This window comes from Nannospalax galili, unplaced genomic scaffold (genome assembly GCF_000622305.1).
Source record: "Nannospalax galili isolate Female #2095 unplaced genomic scaffold, S.galili_v1.0 scaffold192, whole genome shotgun sequence".
In the NCBI taxonomy this organism is placed as follows: Eukaryota; Metazoa; Chordata; class Mammalia; order Rodentia; family Spalacidae; genus Nannospalax; species Nannospalax galili.
The window spans coordinates 504,354-527,323 of NW_008331810.1; the positions used below are offsets into that span (position 1 = coordinate 504,354).

A 22,970-nucleotide genomic window follows, 5' to 3' on the forward strand; every position below is an offset into this window, starting at 1 on the left:
TTTCCATCCTTTGGCCTGTTCATTATAGCTATGAACTCAGGAGGGGCAGATGTTGATAGGGCCAGATTCTCTGTTTCTGTGTGTGTGTGTGTGTGTGTGTGTGTGTGTGTGTGTCTGTGTGTGTGTGTTATACTGATGTCTGTGCATGCATGTGTATAGGCCATAGGTCAACAAAGATCTTCAATTGCTCTCTACCTTATTTTTAACATGTGTGTCAGTGCACTCATGTCATGCAATGCCCATGGAGGTCAGAAGAGGGTGTTGGACCTCCTGGAACTGGAGTTACTGCCAGTTGTTAGCCACTATGAGGGTGCTGGAAACTGAAGCTAGGTCCTCTGCAAGAGCAGACAGTGCTCTTAACCATTGAGTCATCTCTCCAGCCCTCTACCTTATTTTTAGAGACAGGAAATCTCACTGAACCTGGAGCAGGCCAGTTAACTAGATTAGCTGGTCAGTGAGCACCTCCTGTCTCTGCCTCCCAGTGCTGGGATTACAGGCGCACACTGCCATGCCTGGCCTTTTACCTGAATGCTGGAGATCTGATTTCAGTTCCTCAGGCTTCTATGGAACCACCAAGCCATCTCCCCAGCCGAAGATTTTTTTTAATTGAACTTTGGAGACAGCAGGAAGGCAGAGGAAAGACCACAGGAACCTTGTCTCTCATGACCCAGAAATGTCAGGGCAGAGCTAACCTCGATGAGCTAAGGTAAGACAGAGTGTGTGAAGGTACGTGCTACATGCTGTCGCCAGCAGCTTCTTGCCCCATGGTTCCACCACGCTCTTCCCATGGTTTGGCAGATGCATTTAAATTACCTCTCACTTCTTGTTTGGCAAGTTAACCTTTAAGGGAATAAAACCATTCTCCATCAGGAGAGTGATGGTCTCCCCTCCCCAGAAGTATTAGAATCACACAAATTCAAGAAGCGCCCCTGCACCCCACATGCATTCCGCTGCTCTGTCTCATCACCCAGGACCAAGTGTCTTCCTGTTTTCTCCGTGCACAGGCTTCTTTGGTTGATGGGCCTGAGTCTGTGTGTAGGAAGAATCAGAGGAGCTCTGCACGGTTCTCAGCAGGGATGACAGTGACCAGGTGTCTGTGCCTGGCTAATGCTTGTGCTTGGATTCACTAGAATCCCTGGAGTCACAACAACTCTGTGACACTTTGGGAAAGACCATGGTTAAAGTTTCAAGAAGCAAATCATGGGTGATGTCATCCAGAAAGCCAGAAGCAGACTCATAGTGGGGAAAGGAGAGCATCTTAAATCAATCACACTCACACAGAGAACACATGAAGTCCCAGCCTGGGTGCTGAGAGTCTCAATGGCATCTGAGATGTTGGGGAGTCTTTCCCAGTCCGTCCAATGGATGAACCAGGGATTCTAATTGCAGAGCCTCGGGATCCAAGTTCAGTGGGTGCCACAGACCCAGTGAAGTTGAGCTTTATAAATAAGGTGAAAATGGGCAGACCTTCCCTTCTGTGGTAGTGTAGAGGGTTTACACACTCAAAACAGACAAGGCTGGCGGCTGCTCCCTGCTCCTCGAGGGCCTGAGGAGTCAAGCCAGGCCTGGTGGGAATAACATACTATGTAATGTTATCTTTGGCTCTCTGATGACAAGGCATGCAAACGACTGTGTGATTTATATCAGAAACTGGCAAAAACAGATTACGTATAAGGGACTGGAAAAATCTGAGATTGTGTATTAAAAAGCCGAGGTCTTGAACAGCAACAGAAGAGACAGTAACTTAAAATCTTTATTCTTAAGATAAAGTAAGATATTCTTGTAAACAAAGCCATTGGGAAAATCAATGGAACACTGCACTGAAACAGCCAAACCAAGATGGGGCCGCGACATGCTCTGTTCGGGAAGGAATCCTTCACACATCTGGCAAAGTATAATCTCAACACATGGTTTTCTAAAGCAAGAAATCAAAATTAATTGAGATTGATTTAGGGAGGAAGAAAAAAACCTTAAAATGCTAATGATAAGAAGAGGGCCACATCCTTTCTTCCTCTCAGAACATTCTTCTCAAAGTTAATGCTGCATAAAAATGAGGAAGGGGATAAAATCCAGGGTATCAAAGGCGACCACTCTGTTCACCACAGGGGATGGAGTCTAAAGACCTTGAAGCTGTGAGATAAACAGTTCAAAGGAGGTGGAATATGGTCTCCATTCTAAATAGAAAAAAGAAGTAGAAAAATGTCCTCCAGAATAATAAAATAACACACAGACACAGACATACACATCACATTCAACACACACCCTACAGAGCACACCACACACACGTGCAAGCACACAGACGCACACACACACAGACACACAGACACAGACACACAGACACACAGACACACACACAGACACACACGGGGAAGTAAAGGAAGCTGAGGGATAGTTTCCAAACAAGAATGGTCCCTGCAGTTAACTGCTAGAGGAAATCACTGCTACACATGCAAATCATTTTGTTGCCCCATTTGACAAAATATAGAGGCTTCTTTGCTCCTTTTTCAAGTCTGAAATGACAAAGTCTGGTGCCTGCCTGCCAGTCCCAGCATGTCAAAACATTCAATCTGATGGGACAGACATCTGGAAGGAGTCTGAGTGCTATCCAGGAGCACTCAAGGTCCCTAACCTCCAAACCTCCAGTCCCGAGGGGACTTCCTGGCCTTAGTTTTGCTATCCCTGCTGCCTGCCCACCTTTGCTTGTTACCAGACCATCTGGCCCACCTACCACCCTGCCTGCCTACCTGCCCAGACATCTGTCTGCAGAGGCCTTAGGTAACACAAATAAGGATATTCTTACTCAACTTCCAACCAGCCCCAGGCCTTGGGGGAGGCTGTAGTTGCTTTATAACTCAGAATTCAAATCGTCAAAATCTGGCAAAAATGTGGCCAAATAATTTAATATGCCCGCCTCTGTATTGCTATAAAAAGACCTGAACTTTAGAGTGTGTCCAGTGTGTGGGGGTGTTTGTTCTGTACCTCGGGGAAAATTGGGTAGTCTAATGTGGATGGTGGCTGCCTCCCAAGGCCATTTTTTAGGATCTTATGAGAAACACATATAATCTAAGGAAACTGCCCCAGACAGAAGGTAGTGCTGTTAGTACTCTGATGTCTATCACCTTACTTGAGTACTGGATATGCAAACAATGTAGGGCATCTTCCTTTGGTCCCAGCCATGGGTTAATACTTGACGCACAGTTCCAGAAAGAGGAGAGGCTAACTCTATTACATTTTATACCTAAAGATCAAAATGTGTGTGCATGTTCAAGAAACTGAATTTGTGTACTAAATAACTTCCAAAATAGATTTTAAGAAACCAAAACAAAAATGAAAACTTCACACTTCATGTGCATACTGACATTTCTAGCAAAAGGTTTCATGGGGAGGTGGGGAGATGGCTCCATGGGTAAGTGCTTGAGAACCCAAGTGGATCCCGAGCACTCATGAAAAAGCCAAGTGCACTGGTACACATCTATAACCCCAGCACTGGGGCTGTGGAGACATAAATATTCTGGGATTTGCTGAAGAGCCAGGCTAGCAGAATCCATGAGCTCCAGGTCAGTGAGAGAGCCTGAGTCAGAAAGAAAGAAAGAAAAGACGTACTTGAGGGAGATATCCCACATTGGCCTCTGACCCCTGCATGCCCACACACGTATACACACACATATGTATGGGCACTGCACTCCTTCACACACACATATGTGTAAAGGCACCTGCACTCCTGCTACACACACACACACACACACACACACACACACACTCCTGCATTCCTACACATACACATATGTGCACAGGCATCTGTACTCCTGTACAACACACATACATACACATGTGCATGAGCACCTGTATTTCCACACATACACGCAAACACATACACATGCACACACATGTACACACGAGCACACACACATACACGCACATACATGCACACACACACTTGTACTCCTGCACAGTCCACACATGCACCTGCACTCTTGCGCACACACAGAGCTTTCAGGAATCCTGGCGTTCTGTAATAAATGTCTGTTTCGTTAGGCTCACTCCACTGAAAGCCAGACAATCAGGGTCTCGGCCCAAATTTGTTTCCAATTTGCGATCCCCAAGGCCCATAAAAATACTCCATTGTTCATGCAGAGAATCCATCACACTTAAATTTTCTTGAAAATCTGGGAATGGTGAAGTGTTGACCTGGAGAAACACGCACATACTGTCCAGCTCTGAGTCACAGCAGAAGTGGTGGGGGATGGTCGGTCGTGCTTTTTGAGATCTAGGAAGATGGCCAGCTGTCGGCCCTTGGGACACAGATTCCCAAATCAGCTTTAGTGTCTATGATCTGATAATTATACAAAACAAGTAGACCAAGAATCTTAGGAACATGGTCGGTCACGCTTCACAGTTAAACCTGCCAGCCCAGCTGTGGGGAGCCATGCAGCCATGGGGAGCCACCCAGCTGTGGGGAGCCATCCAGCCGTGGGGAGCTACCCAGCTGTGGGCAGCCATCCACCCAGGAAGCCCATCTGTTCTTTACCAACAGCAGTCTGCCTGTTCGAGCTCTCATTCCAGAACAATCCAGTCCAGAACTCTTTCTTAAATTTCTCACATGTAACTAACCAGCCTTTGTGGAAGTAACTGGACTCTGTCTACTGCCATCAGTAAAATATCATTTGACCATGATCAATTTATTAAATAAAACGTATCAAGTTACCTCACTGAACACTTTGAGCACAACAGACTCTTAAATCCTATGCTCTTGATTTTCAGTTACAGTATTATTCACAGTTTACTAGCTCTCAAATCTGGCTGCCTTTTACAAATAGTGGGACATCCAAGACTATTGCCAGCACCACTTCTGCTCAGACAGATCACAAAATAGCATTAAGTTTAATCACTGATACATCTTAAGATTTGGGGCCTAGTCACTCAGTTCTTAGAAGAATCCCATAAGGTCACTCCTTTCTTGCTCATAGATAGAAAGCAGGCTTTGGGAAGAGAGGGAGCAGTGAAGTTAAGTAGAAGCCAGGCTTGTGCACTTGTGGGCAGAAATATTCTACAGGGCAGAGCACTAACTGCTGTCTGGTGGTCATTAAAAGCCAGAAGGTGCAGAGGGAGACCACAAGACTGTCATTCAGTGCCCTATCTTTTACATTTCCTTAAATTATATGTGTGTGTGTGTGTGTGTGTGTGTGTGTGTGTGCATGTGCCATGACACGTATGTGGAGGCTAGAGGACAACTTGCAGAAGTCGTTTTTCTACCACATGGATCTTGGGACTAGAACGCAGGCCTTCAGGCTTGGCAACAAACAACTTCCTCCGTTGAGCCATCTCACCAGCCTGAATGCCCTGTCTTGAAGATAAGAAATGGAACCATCTGGAAAGAGAACAGCTGGGAGACAGAGGAGGCTGAGGAAGAATGAGAGGATCCACGTGTGGAATCCTACAGGCCAGAATGGACCAAAGATCAGGGGAGCAGATAAAGAGTCTCTTGGAAAACCATAAAGGAATCCCTCAAGATCTGCTCTCCAGGTGCCCCAAGGATGTGTGGCAGTGGGTCCTAATACACCAGTTATTCCCTAAAGAATGGCTTGGGTCAACCTGCCTTTGTCTTTGGCTGATTCCATTATCCAGATTCAAAGAGCTGGCCATGTGCTGGGGAACATTCACTGCAGGTGGCTGTCTGCCTGTTGTTAAATAATTCAGAGATGGGGCTGGAAAGATGGTTCAGTGGTTAAGAGCACTGGCTGCTCTTCCAGAAGACCTGCCCTCTTCTGGCCTCTGTGGGCTTTACATGACACAAGTGCACTTACACACATACATGCAAAACACTTACACACATAAAATAAAAATAAATAAATTTTAAATATAATTCACAGAAAATGAAGGCACATGGTAATACCATCTGTAAATATATTGGAGTCTGTGCCACTGTGGGGACCGTTAATGGGTGTAGGAGAACCTCATGATATTAGAAACATACTTATTAAGCCATCTCCAACACTATTATTCGTATCTTCTTTCCTTCTAAGGCAAAGTGCAAATAATAGATGCTTCTGGAAAATGTAATCCCTTATCATATTTAGGGGAGTAAAAAGCAGCACAAACAAGACAGCAGACTTGGAAAAGGTTCCACTGTGCCCAACGCTATCAAGCCCCCCAAGCCTGTTGGAATGTCATTCCAATGTATGTACTTTTGTGTGTGTATATGTATGTGTTTGTGTATGTGTATGTGCATATGTGGGTGTGCTGGATAGCTTTAGTGTCAACTTGACACACCTGGGTTGAGGGAGCCTCAATTGGGGAATTGCCTCTATTGGACTGGCCTGTGGCCATGTCTGAGGGGCATCTTCTTGATGAGTGATGTGGGCGGGCTCAGATCACTGTGGGTGGTGCCACCCCTGGGCACGTGGGCCTGTGTTGCATAAGAAAGCAGGCTGAGCAGGGGCCAGGGGAGCAAAGCCATTAAGCAGCGTTCCTCCATGGCCTGTGCTCCAGCTCCTTCCTCCAGGTTCCTGCCCTGAGTTCCTACCTTGGGCTCCCTGATGAACTGTGACCTGGGAGATGTAAGACAAATAAACCCTTTCCTCCCCCAAGTTGGTAGTGGTCAGAGTGTTTTGTCACAACAATGAAGAAACAAACTAAGACAGTGGGTTTTTTGTTTGTTTGTTTGTTTTTTTTTTTTTGGTCTTTTTGAGACAGGGTCTCCCTGTAGCTCTAGCTGGCCTGGATTCGCTATGGAGACCAGGCTCGCCTCGAACTCACAGAGATCCTCCTGAGTGCTGGGATTAAAGGCATGTGCCACCATGCCCGGCTTTGTGTGGTTTTTAAGACAAGCTCTCACTATGTAGCCCTAAGTGGCCTGGAACTCTCTTTGTAGACCAGGCTGACCTCAATCTCACAGAGAGTCTCCTGCCTCTACTAGACTGACGGCCAGCAACTACCAGGGATCCAACCGTCTGTGCTTCCCCAGCACTGGGATTAAGAACCTGCCACCATGCCTAGCTTTTTCTTTGAACATGGGTTCTGGGAACTGAATTCAAGTCCGCATGCTTGCGCGGCAAGTACTTTCCTAACTGAGCCATCTCCCCAGTTCCCACATGTGTATCTCAGCAATTCAGACAGAGTCACAGGAGCCCTGCCTGTCAGCACATCTTGTGATTCTGTCACACACAACACTCAAACTCTGCATGGAGATGCCTGAAGCTGGCTTCCATCACTTCTGTTTCCTCCTAATATTATTTCTTCTCTAGTCTTCACAAGAGGAAACAGTAACGTCACGTGTTAAACGCACCATCGTGCTTTGTGTTCACGTTTTTCTAATTTAACGCACTGCTATTTTAGTCCTTCAAAAATATAAAAAAAAAAAAATCTTGGATTAACCTCAAAGGAAAAAAATGTATGTAGGAAACTGAAGTCCATCTAAAGACCAGACTCATCCAGTGTGGTGTCAGTTCAGTACAGAACAATTTACAACTTGCAATACCAGTCCGCTGCTGAGGGAGTGAGACCTGGGACTTATGTGGAGAGACACACACATACATTCATGTAGGGCTGCACACAAATGCACATATATACACATCTAAGCATGCAAGTGTCTTGATAAATAAAGGCATGGCAGTTCTATCTTCACTAATAGGTCAAGGATTCCTATCTTTAAGCATGCCCACTAAGACAGGTGTTGCCTCACTGACACAGAACCCGAATGCTTCCCTTTCCACTGCTACCCACTCCCTCCCCACTCTAGAAGGTATTCTCCTTGACCTTAGCCCATCTCCTCAGAGCTCCCCTGGAAGAGCTCCTTCTCCTTGGAGACCCGAAGCCATTTTTTTCTTGTTCTAAACTCAGTGGATTTCACCATTTATAACCCTAGTACTGGGAAAGTTGAGGCAGGAGGACAGCCAGTTTTATGTGTCCAGCCTAGGCTACAAAGCAAGACCCTCAAAAACAAACAAATAAATAAATAATAAATCATAAGCATCAAACATTTTTAGGATTGGCTCCTCTTTCTCTGTCTCTCTGTCTCTGTCTTTCTCTCTTTCTGCATGCATGTGCTTCTATCAAAACAATTTCTCAATATCACCCCTAGCTGATGCTCACATTAACCATATAATTGGATCAGGACATAATATTAAAGCCCCATCCCCGTGCTACCAGTGGGGCCCAAACACATCTGTCACCCCCAAAGTAGGGGACACATGCAGTGAGATGCGTGGATCTTGAGCTTAGGGCCAACTGCCTTCAGTCATAGTACCATGAAGCACATGGCTGTGTCTAAATGCACATAGGCATAAACCAGGAAATCTAAATAGTAGGTAGTCTATGTAGAAAATAAGGCTTCAGAGAAAATGAACTTTTTCAAACAAGGAGAAAGACCTTCAATCAGGAAGCAGAAAGCCTCAAAAAGTTGTGGGAAATAATGGAAATTTGTAGAAAGCCTGTGAAGAATGTTTCACATAAAATAAGAAATACAATCAATATAGTCTTAAAACAACATCTTGTGTTTGCACTCCCAGTGGAGGTGCAGGGTATCGTCAAATACACAGGGAATAGGGGCCAAGGGGTGCTGAGCTTGGTCATTTAGCGCTAAGGAATAAGGTCTGGTCTGAGGGCCCACATGGGCCCTCAATGCAAGACACACGTGTATGGAAGTGTCGTGTGGTACCCAATCAGGACAATGTCTGTGTCTCCTGGATCAGTTAGAAATAGGCCTGGTTTGAAAAATAAAACATACAAAGTTGTGTTTCCGTGAAGAAGGAAGAAGAAATGTGATTTTCAGGAGCATGAATGCAGCTGGAGATAATCATGCCAAGTGAATGAAGCCCTCCTCGGGAAAACAAACGTGTTTCCTCTCCTCCGTGGGTCGCAAATTATACACACACATAAAGTCATGCACATATATAGGACATGAAAGTAGAAACAAAGGGGCCGGAGGGCGGGGAGAGAAACGGAAGGCTGTGAGGCAAGAGGGGTAATGGCCGAACGCACAATACATACGTGTACAAAAACTTTTAAATAAATTAATCTGAAACAGATGACAAAGAAAAATAAATTTCCTTCTTTAACCTTAAAACAACCAATGTGTTTGACATTAGTAACATCTCTCAGAGAAACACCCCTACCCCATGTGCTTCTTTTGTTCAGAGATGCAGAAAAAGTGTAAAAACGTGTGTGGGAACCAAGAGTGAGCTTGAAGAACACAGCTTGTCCCCCCAGCTCTGTCTGCATGTAGGTAGGGCTCTGCGGACTTTTAACGTCCAGTTCTTGGTTTCTTTTCTAATCACAGCCATCAGGTCACATTCAGAAAATAGCTATACAAAAGTCTTCATGTTCATCTAATTTTAAACAATTCTCTTGAGATGAAGAAGTGTTTTTTCTTGTTTTTTGTTTTGTTTCAGGGCATTGAACTCATTATGTAGTACAGGGGAGGATGATCTTGAACTCCAGATCCTCCTGCCTCCACCTCTCAAATTTCTGAATTACAGGCCATGTAATGTGCCACCATGCCCACCATTTAATTGTTTGAGGATTTCGTACATGCTTATACTGTGCTTTGAGCAAACCTATCCCCGCTTCCTTCCCCTCAATTCTCCGTCAACCACTTTTCCATCCCAATTTCATGTGCTTCTAAACCCACTGAGCCCTTTCAGGGCTGCGTGTGTGCGTGTGCATGTGTGAGCACACACGTGTGTGCGTGTATGTGTGTGTGCATGTATGCGCGTGCACGTGTGTGTGCGTGCATGAGTGTGTGTGTGTGTGTGTGTGTGTGCATGTGTGTGTGTAAGGCCATCTACTGAAGCATGGGATGCCTCTCAGGGATCTCATCCTTGAAGAAAACCAATCCTGCCCAGGGCTTCCTGCATGCTAGGCAAGCACTCCACCAATGGTGCCGCATCACCAGCCCCAGGGTTTGGTTTTCTCTGCTTTTAGGTTTTTGGGTTTGTTTGTTTGTTTGTTTATTTTGAGACAGGGTCTCCCTGTAGCCCCATCTGACCTGGAACTCACTATGTAGACCAGGCTGGCCTCAATCTTACAGAGATTCGCCTGCCTCTGTCTCCGAAGTGCTGGGGTTAAAGGTATGTAACTCTGTGCCTGGCTTTTAGTCTTTAATACCAAGTTTAGGTTAAATCTAGGGATGCGCCAAGAAGCCTTGGTCCTGGGATGATGGGAAGACCAGAGTTTAAAGTTAGGTCTGCCCTCATTTTTTGATAGTTCTTGAACACTTTCCGGCTTCACATTTGGGCCCACTGGGAGTTGGTTAGAAATGCAGGGTCTGGGAGAGCGGCCTCCTGAATCAGAATCAGTGCTTAGAGCATCGTCTAGGGAGTTCTACGCACATTGACGGTCACTACACCCAGCCTTGTATTTTCTGAGTCTCAGTTCCTTCAACTGGAAAGGCACTGCAGGTCACAGCCAGCTCCCACTGGACCAAATGAGCTACTGTGCAGAAAAAATGTTATAAGCCTTAATATATGCAAACTATTATCACATTATAGAAAGTTAATGTTGCAGGCTTAACATCTTCACCTGGTCTGAGGCAGAACTATCCATCTCTAGACATATTATTCTAATAAGCTGGATACCAGGAAGATTACACAGCCTCCTGTTCTCAGTCACTTCTCAGTAAGTACTAAATTTTAAACTCTGTCTAACAAGGGAAGAAAGAATGTCAGAATCTTTTTTCTACTGAAAAGCACATCGGCCACAGTGGCCCTATGTGACTTAGCTTTTCTGGTCCTTGGTCCAGTTCTTTCAGGAGTTTTCAGTTGTAATTCCACACTGATATCAACTCAATAAAAGCTTTTTCCAGAGGGCAAGGGCCCTGGAATGCTCCTGGTGTGCTCACAGTCACCCCTACAATGAGCCAAAGGCTGAGACTGTGGCTCAGTACTATAGTTCTTGCCTGCTTGCACCAAATCCAGGATTCCATCCGCAACACCAAAAACAGAAAAAGAAACCAAACAAACAAGTCCATGAATGAATCAATGTAGAGATGATTCACAACACAATCCCCATTTCCCTCTAGAGAGCACAGGGCTTACAGTTGACACTCCTCAAACTCCTGAAGGGTGTGATCCATGATGCTTTGTGGGGTGTGTGTGTGTGTGTGTGTGTGTGTGTGTGATACATGTCTGCAGTTCATGCACATAGGTGCCTGAGTGTATGCCTTGTGACAATGTGTTCAGAGGCCAGCGCAGGATGCCAGTTGTCAATTGCTGTCTGCCTTGTTGTTTGAGGCAGGGTCTCTCAGTGAACCAGAGGAAGCTTGCCATTTCAGCTAGGCTGGCTGTCCAGAGAGTTCTCAGGATCTGCCTGTCTCTGCCCCACAATTCTGGGGTTCCAGTCATGTGTAGCTGTGTCTAGCTATTTATGTGGGTGCTGGGATTCAACTTAAGACACTCATGCTTGCAGACCAAGCACTCCAACCCACGGAACCATCTTCTAACACCACCACATGATGCTTTTTAGCTTTCCCCAAAGCTTGTTGTGAGGGAGTTTCCTTTTTTATTTCATTTTTTGTTTTTATGTTTTTGAGACAGGGTCTCCTTGTAGCCCCAGCTGTCCTGGAACTCACTATGTAGACCAGGCTGGCCTTGATCTCACAGAGATCTGCCTGCCTCTGCCTCCTGAGTGCTGGGATTAAAAGGGTACACCACCATGCCAACATTGTTGGAGTTTTCAGTAGCCTTATACAGTTGTCTTTCTATGGTGGCCCTTGAACAAGTTCACAACCCCATACCACCCTTCTGTTCTATGAAGCTTGAAAGGCCAGGTGAGTGAGGTTCATTCAGATGAATGGGTTTTTGAGAGGCATGAACAACAGCCCCAGGATCGCAAGCTGAGGCCTCTCCACCTCTCCTGTTATAGGAATCTTCCTCGGAAGTGAAAGATGGGCCAGCACCCCTCTGGTCTTCAGAGGAGGCTCCATAAAAACCAGGCATCCCTGTGCACTGGCCGCCTCAAAAACACCGTGTGCTAAAAATACAGCATGCAACACATCTGGAATAGGTCTCCTCCATGAATCTCTGACACATGGATTCATTGTTTTCCGTAGAATTCCAAAAATTTTATTCATGAGAAAATTCTGGCACAATGGAGAACCTTGGCAAGCGTGAGATGGAAGCAACAGATGTCCTGGCCTCCGCTCACAATTCTGTCTCTAGCTCACCTACTTTCCATCAGGTATCTATCTCATGCCTTCAAACAGCCAATCTAGTATTTTCTGTAAGAGGAGAGTTTTATACTAGCCTTGAATTTTTAAAGAATGGACACAGTTCCCCTGAGATGGGGGGTCACAATGGATTCAATGTGCAGGTGTCAAGAGGGTGACATCAGGGACGTGAGTATGGGGTATGAGGTGAAGACTCGGTCCCTGCTGCCCTGGGGTTTCAACTTCCCAGTCTTCTAAATGAGGGCCTGGTCTACTGGTATTTGCTAAAGCTCCTCCTGGCGCCAAAATAAATTCTGTTCTATTTACAGCCAGAGCACAAGTTCTCCTTCTCCATCTCTGAGCAGGTATGGAAGTGGATCTACAGGGTACAGGGAAGCTGCAAAGTGTCTGCATATTTGGGTTAAAAGAAGTCAACGTGGGCTGGAGAGGTGGCTGAGCGGTTAAGAGCACTGACTGCCCTTGCAGAGGACTGGGGTTCGATTCCCAGCACCCACATGGCGGCTACGAACCATCCTTAACTCCAGTTCCAGGGGAATCCGAAGCCCTCTTCTGACCTCCGTGGCATTGCACGACACGGGTGCACTCACATACATGCAGGCGATACACTCATACACATAAAATGAAAATAATAAATAAAATTTTTTTTTAAAAAAAGAAGTTAACGTTGGGGTCCTCCATGGTGTTTCTGGAGTTTAATTTCCCATGTCTTCTGGACCTTGTCCATGTTAGGGGCATGAAGGTAGGCAGCCAGCTGTGACAACTACTCAGTGGAAGTGATTGTGGCATAAAAATGAAAACCTGAATTCATGCTCGGCACAGAAAAACTGGCCATGGCGATGCACGCCTACAAGCCCAGCATTTGAAGTGCGGAGACAGGATATCCTGGGGGCTCCATCAGCCTCGCCAAAATGTTGAGCCCCAGCTTTAAGAGACACACTGTCTTGAAAAATACAGAGGAGAGCAACTGAAGAAAACATCGATGTTGACATCTGGCCTTGATGCATGCATGCACAGGTAAGCACACCCAGAACACATGTGTACATATATGAACATATACACATGCAATTTTTTAAATTACAAAAATAAGTTAGCTGTGTCTTCAGGTATATCGATGACTGCTAACCTCCTACATGAGAACTCTGGATTTTCTGTAGGTAAAATGCACCAATCACAATAGAGCATGGTTCTAATGAAAAGTCACACAGAAACCAGGGCACTGGTGGAACGGGAACTCCAGGCACCCTTTCTTCTTATCACCATCTTCTGATAATTATGGGCACAGGCCACACATCCTAAGACAGACACACCATGGAGAGCCCAGCAATCCCCACTGTGAGGGTCCAGTTCCTGCCAAGCTAGCACTCTTGTCGGAGTGCTGCCTCCTTCCCTGGGGCCAGCAAGCTAAGCCTGCACTTTGCAGATTTTCCAGCACATAAATCTTCCTTGGTTGCTGCACAGGAAAGGGAGCAGACCGCCAGGGTGTCAGAGCCTTTGTGTAGCTGCGCGCTGAGCTCATTCTTCTCCTGTGATGTAACTTGAGGGCCAGGCTGCACCCTGTTGGTTACACTTTTAGTGCCCCAACAAACGGGTTGCCAGTTGCCAGCGAGACTAGATTTTTATGGCTCTGGGAGCTGTGACCTCAGCCCCCCCATACAGTTGAATTACACATCATAACCACTGACACATCTATCACACTCAGCAGGGGCTCTCCTGGCGTCTGGCTTCAGCCCCTCTGTAAATGTATCTCCTCTGGTAGTCCCAAAGGCTCTTTAGAAATCTGCAGATTCCTTCACATCCAAGCAACACTGACCTACAGACCAGCTAGGTGGCCTGAACTCCTAATGAGGCCTCCTTAGGAGTCTCTGGATCACAGCCTTGCTATACCTACCTCTTCACTTCCTGAAGGAAGTAGAGTCATAGGTGGCCCTACCTGCTCACCTTTTCCAGAGAGGAAAAAGTTTCCAGGGCACAGAGCCATTGTGTACCCCACCCCAGGTCCCGTCCCTCACCATCATGATCACTGCTGGAGACGGGAGTGAGCAAGTGGGGGGGAGGCCTGGGAGCCTCTGGCCTGTGAGGCTGCCTCCTTTCCAGTGAAGAGGGCTTCCATTCCAATTGGCACCATGACCCTGCATGTGACCACACAGAACCAGAGATAAATGGCATTTTCTGTCTCCTGTCCGAGCTGACGAATAGCCTCCACTGACTTGTGAATACAGATGTACTGTAAACTGATTGGAAAATACAAGCAAAGGACAGTGTAAAAGACAGTGCCCTTGGAAACCAGGAAACCATTTAGGCCACTGTCAAATCTTAACCCTTAAGCTTCTGACCTGAAAAAACAAGCAGATTGGACCACCAAGAGCTCTGGCCCCTCACCAAGGACCCATCATATGGTGGCCACACAGGTTGCCATAGGCCTGACATCCAAGGCTGGAATTTTATTAATGAGTGTGACGCTGGGTTAGTATGTATACAGCCACAGTGCACTTCCACAGTGTTTACCCAAACGATATTGATCCAATAAAAATAGGCAATATTTACCCAAGATCTCTCTAATGTTCACTCTCAAGTCAATGTCTCTAACTTTCATGGTTTGCTTTCAAGACAAAGACTGTAAGTGTGGGGATCTGGGAGTCGGGGGTTGGGCAGCAGCTGCCCAGACACAGTCTAGCCATCAATCCTGCATTTCCCCAGGCTCCTTATCCACAGAGGAGACACAGCAAACATAATATTTGAAATAAAACCTGCAAATCTTTACTGAACACGTACAAACTTAATTTCTTCTTTTCAATATAGAAGTACTCACACAGTGTTTACATTATGATGGGTATTATAAATAACAAAGAAATGACCGAAAGTTATAGGAGACTGTGTGTAAGTTCTGCACAAATACCACACTATGATGTAGCCCTGGCTGGCCTGGAACTCACGATATAATGAACCATTCCCCCTCAGATAACCAGGAATGACTATACATATTATAGAACTCTTTAATGCATTTGTGACTCTCAAATGCTCCTTTGTCCCTGCAGTCTGGTTCTGCCAATGTCCCACCAAGCTGAGCAGGGTGCTGGATGCACCTCCATCAGCTCCACCCTCCTGCTTGTCCCTCAGTTACTCAGCAGCAGTGAACAGACCAGCCACCTCCTCCTTCCCTGAAACCCTCCTCTTGGGCGGCCAGGCCGCATCTGCTCCTGCTGTCTCATGGACATGGACTCCCCACTCCCCTGCCTCCTTTTCTTCCCTGTGTCAGTCTTCCTACAGCACCCTCTGGGCCACTTCCCTTCCTGGCACCCCTCCTAGAGCCTCAGTCTCCCATCCAAGTTCTAATTTCAAGGGTGAAACTGCCTTGGGGGACTGCATGTGCAAGGTGGGCGTTTCATCACTTGCTAGGTTTCGTAAACCCTGTTTCTCTGTGGAGCATCCAAGGCCCCACAGCTGTAAGTGCTGGAGGACAAAGGCCCCACCCGGCAGGGCTTCTCCTTCTTTCACTATTTCCAGAGGCAACGCGATTCCTGGACCACATACGCCAGAACGAGATGCACGAGATGCTCCTTTGGGGCAGACAACTAAACTTCTTCACAACCAACATGGCAAATATCTTTGTTTCTAATACTCTAATAATCTGAAATTAGAAGTTTCACACCAATATGGGCTTTTGTGTCACAAGGACCCGCCTCTCCACAAACAGGAGGTGCAGCTGGATGGGATGGGGGTCAAAATAACTATTCAAAGAAGGTTGTTTCTAGTCAACACTGCAATCATACATGGTATTTACTTATAAGTTCAACAAATAAGTGCTGAAGAACTATCACATTCTAGAAGTTTCTAGATGCTTCTCAGTGATATCAATTCACCCTCAAGCAAAGGATCTTCTTAATCAGTGATCACAGAGAAAATCAGCACCTTGTTTTGTCCCTGGGGAAGAAGCCACACCCAGGATCTTATTAGTCAAAATCCCCAGCCCTCCCAGAGCTCCTGAATTAGGCAAAAGGTACATTCTGAGAACTGGGTCAGAAAGTATGAGGAAAGGAAGCAAGGAGGAGGCTCAGGTGAGGAGAGGTGGGTGGTGTTTCTCATACAGAGCTGTCAGGCTGGTCCTCAGGCAGAGGCCTGAGCAAATGTGGAGGAAGGGAGTAACCAGCCAATTCCTGGAGCAGCTGACTCAGCCCTGGCAACGCGGAGCAAGCCAGCGGTGGGCACCAGGGAATGAAGGTGGGGCACTCTGAGTAAGAACAGCCAGGGAGGAAGCTCAGGGAGGACAGGAAATACAAGTCAAGGAGCAGGCGTAACTCAGGGCCAGGGGATGCAGATTCCTGAAGGTCACGGCAAGGACCTGGTGGTGACTGGGAGCAGAACACAAGCTGCTCCAGCCGCGTTGTCCAAAAGACAGAGTGTTTCCTTTTTTGAGCTGGGTTAATATTTTCTACCTCATAAGGACTCCACATAGAAAATTTTATCTTTTAAGTTTTATTATTTTCAAGCAAAATATGATCAGAATGTATGTGGTATGTCAGCCATGTGCACACCAAAAGCCATGCCTAATAAAATGTTACGGCCATCCCTGTCCCACATGTTGTGGGAACTTCCATGTGTCCTCCTACACAGAAACTTCGGGAACTTTTCAGAGAGTGTGTGATTTGGCATATACGGGAACTACCTCACTGAGAGTCTCCTTGTCCATCCCTTAAGAAAAGCAGTTTCGGAACCTGATCTGTGACAACCCAAAAGGGAAACAGCGAAGGATCCCCTGCCCTCACATTACTGCTGCCTGGGAGGAGGCCCGGGCAGAAGAACACACTCTGGAAGGTCAGACAGACTTTGGGGACGAAAGACTGTAAGAGCCAGAGATGGTGGATGACTGCAAGGCAACAGTGTTTTCCAGACACAAAAAGTACCCTTATGAACTCATAGTAGTTGTGACAGCGAGTACAAGACCATAGCAAGATCAAGCCAGAAAAAAAATCCCAGCATGGAGGGGGAGAAGGGCATGTTGTCCCAGCCCTAGATGAGGAGTTATAGGCAAATGGTGGCTTCTGCAAGAGGCAGGGTCAGTTTTGTCTAAGAGTGTGATCCCCGATAGGGGCAGTCAACCATGCTCCCGTGGATGGACCCACACCTGAGCAGCAAATGTCAGATTCCATGGGCTTTAGAAAAAATACAAAAAGAGGATATATAAAATTAGAGGTGGGTGGGGGTGGATCTGGGAGCAGATGAGGGCTAAATATGATCAGAATATATTGCTTTCAAAGAATCAATAAAATTATGATTAAAAATTCTCAGCTCTCCATGTGTAGAGCCTGACTCCTTACTAACGAGGGGTGGCTCCCTTTCTGCCCTGGGATGTTCCTCATGTCAGAAGCCTGGGCTTCAGAGCCCCCTTCAAACCCAGTTTCCATGCTGGGTAGAGTGTGTGTACATCTACCCGCGGTGCTGGCCTACCTAGTGCCACAGCTGGGGAGATGGGGCAACCGTACCCCTTTGTCTCACAGTTCTGGAGGCTGGAGCTGAAAGCCAACATGTCAGCACGGTTGGTTCCTCTAGTGGCCTCCTTTTTTGACTTGTAAATGGATTGATTGCTCCAGTCCCGAGGCCATCTTCACATCTCTCCCCTCCACACATGCCTATCTCTGTAACTAAATGGCCTCTTTTTCTAAGGACCCCAGTACTGGTAAATTCAGACTCACTCTAACCCTAAAGAGTTCATTTGAACTTGACGTCCTCTCCCAGCACTATTTGTAAATAAGGTCACATTCTGAGGTATTGAGAGTCAGGACTAAAACATGACCTTGGAGATAAAATGCAACCCATGATGGTCTGTGGCTCCTGGAGAAGAGAGGATGCACCTCTCGTTCATCACCGGCTCAGTAAAATGCCAGGCACTGCACTAAACACTTCGGGTCAGCGGTTATCCAAGTGTGGTCCAGGAAGCCCGTGGGGTTGCAAGGGCCCTTTGGAGGTTGCACAGCTCAACATCATTTTCAGGAAAACACCCTATTCATATCAACATGCAATAGGTTACTGTTACTTTTAAGTGAATTCATAAGTAGATGTTTCAAAATGCCTGACTCTGTTTCTAACTCTATGAATGTCAATAGATGTAACTGACATAAACAATTATGCTCCAGATTCTTCATTTTTAGGATGACAGGGGGTCCTGAGACCAGAAATCTGAGATTTACAGTTTAGAAGATTTGGTCAGGGCTGGCACAATCTATCCTGTCCAAAGTAACGCTATCCACAGTCTTACAGCAATGAAGGGTTTCGTGAACCACACATTTTAGTAGAGTACCAGAAAATGTTGGGTTGCACTTAGTGTTGTGTTAGATTAAAATTTCATTACTTAAAATCCAAGAGTGAAGGAATGGTATTATTGTGACTCTTGAGGCCTAAGTGTCCCCTGATGCCACCCCCACCCCCACCCAACTCTCTAACCCTGGACAGAACCTATTGAAGAAGTGGGTTGTTCATCCTCTACCATCCATAAAACACAAATATGTGTCTTTAGTGGAGCCTTCTTGAATTGGGGGTGTTTGGGGCAAAATGGGGGGCAGGTGTGTCAAGAAGACCATAGACCATGGACTGGGAGATTGCTCAGTTGGTGGAGTGTCTGCCTTGTAAACATGAAGACTTCAGTTCTTTCCCCAGAACCTGGACTGCCCATCTCCAGTGACTGGACCTATTTTCTGGGCTCAGTTCCCAAGGCCTGGGCTGCCCATCTGGAATCTGACTTCCACTCTGCACACAGTGCTCCTATTTCCCACCCCACCCCCGCCCCAGTCTTCTCAAAACCAGGCTCTATTCCTCACACACTTCCCACTGACAATGTTAATGAGATCACGGGTTAGTAAATCTCCCTCCTAAGAAGCAGGTATGCATCCAAGTAGACGTTTCTGCACTTAATCCACAGGAATTTCTCAAATGGTGAAAAATCTGAAGATCAGAGCACAACTTCTGGGTGTTTTAAAATCTCACTTTGTTTGCTATCCCTATAGATGACCTTAGCCATCCTCTGCCTCCTCAAGAAACCTGGACCACACAACTACAGGAAGCAGTGACACAGCCAGATGAAAACCCTGGACCCAACCTAATTTGTACTTCAGGGTAAGCTGGGTTTTGTTAGTTGAACAACACTTTAAATACTCCAGTCAGTTCTCCGTACAGAGAGGATGGCAGGAAGACTTTTTTCACTTTCCGAGTGAAAGAAGTCCACCATAAAGCCCACACACAGCACAGCTGTGTGACAGTCAGGATGAGGTAGAGCTGCAAAGACAGTGACAGGGTGTCTCAGGGGTCAGGGGACGTGTGGAGCAGCACAGCTACTCTGCATGATTTACCAACAGAACGTACAGCAGTAGGATGAAGCCTGATATGGACTGTGGACAGTGGGGCAGGCTGAGGGGGTGGGCAAGGAGGGATACAGGGAGTCTCTGTGTCTTCTGCTCCATTCCTGAGAACGTCACACTTCTCTAAGAAATAAGATTACAGCGTTAATGTATGATCTTGCCACCTTTGCAGTGGCAACTCTTGAACTTGGGTGAGCACTACTGAATTTGCTGTGAATATATCACCTATGTGATCCTATCACCACATAAACAGAGAGAGAATGAAACCCAGATGGGGAGGCCCTTGTTGTCTGCAGGATGCCTCTCTCAGGGGGATGTAGAACCCATGTCTCTTCTGAGGGTCCTGTGCTACATAAGGTCCCCATGCTGAACACATAACTGTGGACCACTACTCCAGCTTTGCGAGATGCTCTTAGTGTAGAGGTGGCATCTCTGGGGGACAAGTGACAAGTGTGCATCATCATTTAAGTTACTGCTTACGTTTTAATATCTCTAACACAGTGTTAGGGACATTAACACGATGCTTTATAATATGATGCACATTGTCACCCTCTCCCAAAATAAAAAGCTAGCAAACAAAAAAAAATCAGTGTTCACCTGTCATTTGTAAGGCTTCTTAAGAATTCTCAGACCTTGGGGTTGGAGAGATGGCTCAGTGGTTAAGAGCACTGGCTGTTCTTACAGATGGCCCAGGTTCGGTTCTCAGCACCCATATGGCAGCTAACAATCATCTGTATCTCCAATTCCAGATACTCTGATGCCTTCTTCTGGCTTCAGTGACATTTTGCACACACGGTACACATGCACAGATGCAGGCAAAACACTCATACACACAAAACTAAACTTAAAAAAAAATTATAGAAAAGAACTCAGACCTTTGGATGGGAGTTTGATAGAAACTCAGCCACGAATGTTTATAACCATCACTCGCGCGAACAGGCTGGGGAACAGCCTGCTTTCTCAGAAGATGAGCACGTACATCTGCACATAATTAACAGAGCCTTGCTTTCTCCGAGAATCATTTTACTAATTATTTTACTCTGTTCTTTCTTTCCTTTAAGGCAATATTATTTTAGGACATCATAAGTTATGGTTTTCATTTTTACTTTCAAATGTTATGTAAAATAATCTGCAGGCAGCTTTTAAGCAAATCTTGCTGTTACTCAGGTAACAGAGTCCCAAGTGTGCAGGCTGGCTGCTGCTGTTTGTTCCCTCCTATGCGCAGCTCACAGTGTGTTCCTGTGCACTGTTCCATTTATTTCTGATAGCAATGTCACACATTACTGGTATTGACACTCGTCAGATTTGGTACAGCCATTTCTTAAGGAATCTGTCTATTTAAATTTACCATTTGTATTCCACACGCTTGCTAACATGCAGTCAGGATATTACATGCTCTCACGGTTTCAGTGCCTGTCCCTGGCCACTGAAGGGTAAGACCTTGAGGGTAGAGAGGTGTCTGAGTCATGTTTGGGTCTCTAGGGTCAACTGTGCAGTCGCTGGATGCATGTAGTAGGTTACTTAACCTCCTATGCTTCCATTTCTTTGTATGTAAAATGGGTTTAAACAATGATTATCATCTGCTCCACTCTATCAAACACTATTTAAAGATTTACTTTTATTTTTAATTATGTGTACTTGTGTCTGTGTGTGGGTATGTAGACTTGAGTGCAGGTACCACAGAGGCCAAAAGAGGGCATCAGATTCCCTGGAGCTGGAGAGGAGTTACATGTGGTTGTGAGCCACTTAATGTGGGTGCTGAGTACTGAACTGACTGGGTCCTCTTCAAGAGCAGTACACACCCTTAGCCACCTCCCCACCACATCTAAAAGGCACCTTGTGCCATGTTTGGCATGTAAGACCTCCGTGAGCAATCCCATGACAACCGTTCTGCTATCATTTGCAGATGACTGAATTAAAGTTCACGGTAGTGAGGGACACAGTGAACGTGCTGATGACTTGGCAGAAAGGAACCTCGCGGACTCTGTCTATTCTGCCAGGCTAAGGTGTAACATTTGCTTTTTTTTTTTAGTGACTTCTGAAAAGCCTTATGTGGTTTTACATGACACATGCATGTAACCCTAGAGCTTGGAAGGCTGTAACAGGAAAATCGCTGCAAGTTTGAGGTCAACCTGGACTACATAGTGAGTCCTAGGTTGGACCCTGTCTCAAAACACTTTTTTTCTGTTAATATAGTAAAACTCCATTTCTTGCCAGGATCCACGTGGTTTCTTTTCCTGTCATAATCACACTTACCCACCAAATGTATGTTGGCCATCTCTACATGGGACGGCAGAGCAGATGTAGACTTGGAAAAGCCCACCAGACTATACAGAAACACCCCTTCATTTCACATTCATACTTCATAGTTACTTTTACAAACTGCTTCCTAAGCAAAAACCTTTAACAGGAATCAAATGAAAGAGACCCGGCTTTCAGTACATAGAAAGAACATACTAAAAGCACAATCAACTTCTTAATTAATAAATTCTATTTTTTAAATTTCTAATTAAAATTGCCATAGAGGAATAGTGGTCAAAACAATGCACATTTTGAGTCTAAATAAGAAATGGGCAAAAAGGGCGATACGGAAAGTTTCTTAGACATTTTTCATAAGACTGAACCATGAGCCAGGGAGGGCCAGTACTCCCGGTCATCCTGCAGAATTCAAAGCTGCCTCCCCACCTGCAGGCAGGCTTCTCATCAAGGGCTCTCTGGTTTATACACCTCATAACTTATCCTACTGCCACTGTAGCCACAGTGAATGGCAAACAGACATTCGAGATGGTACAAAGACACGCTCACTCACAGACTAAAATTAGATGTCAGGGCTCAGTGATGAAAAGAGATAAACAGTCCTGCTGCCTCATTAATATTAAAATCAGGAAAGAAAGGAATATTTTTTAAAATAAAAACTTTACCGGGCATGGTGGAGCGCATCTTTAATCCCAGTATTTGGGAGGCAGAGGCAGGCAGATCTCTATGAGCTAAGGTCAGCCTGCTCTACATTGGGCGTTTGACTTCAACCAGGGCTACCTAATGAGACCCCATTTCAGAAAAACAACAATAATGATAACAACAATAGTAACAGTGACGATTCCTAGGCTAGGAAGACACTCAGCTGGTAAGGTGCTTGCTACACAGCATGAGGACCTGGCTTTGAGACCCTGAACTCACAAAAAAACCCCAAGCATCTTGGAATTCACTTGTAACCCCAGTGTTGGGTAGACAGAGAGACATAGATCCCCGAGTCTCATCTGCCCATCAGTCTAGCTTACCTGGCAAGCTCCAGACCAGTGAGAAACCCTGACTCAAAAAACAATGTGGACGGTGCTTGAGGAGAGATAACCAAGGCTGTCTTCTGACCTCCACACATACTCGCGTACACACACACACACACATACACACACACACACACACACACACAGGGGTGGGAGGGAGAGAGGGAGAGAGGGAGA

The 22,970-nt window shown here is 45.9% G+C and overlaps 1 protein-coding gene across 4 annotated transcripts in view; it reads right to left on the reverse strand.

Moving 5' to 3' along the window:
• Erg (ETS transcription factor ERG) overlaps nt 1-22,970 on the reverse strand; it is a 202,476-nt gene that overhangs the window by 62,578 nt on the left and 116,928 nt on the right. The gene's annotated exons all lie outside the window — the stretch shown is intronic.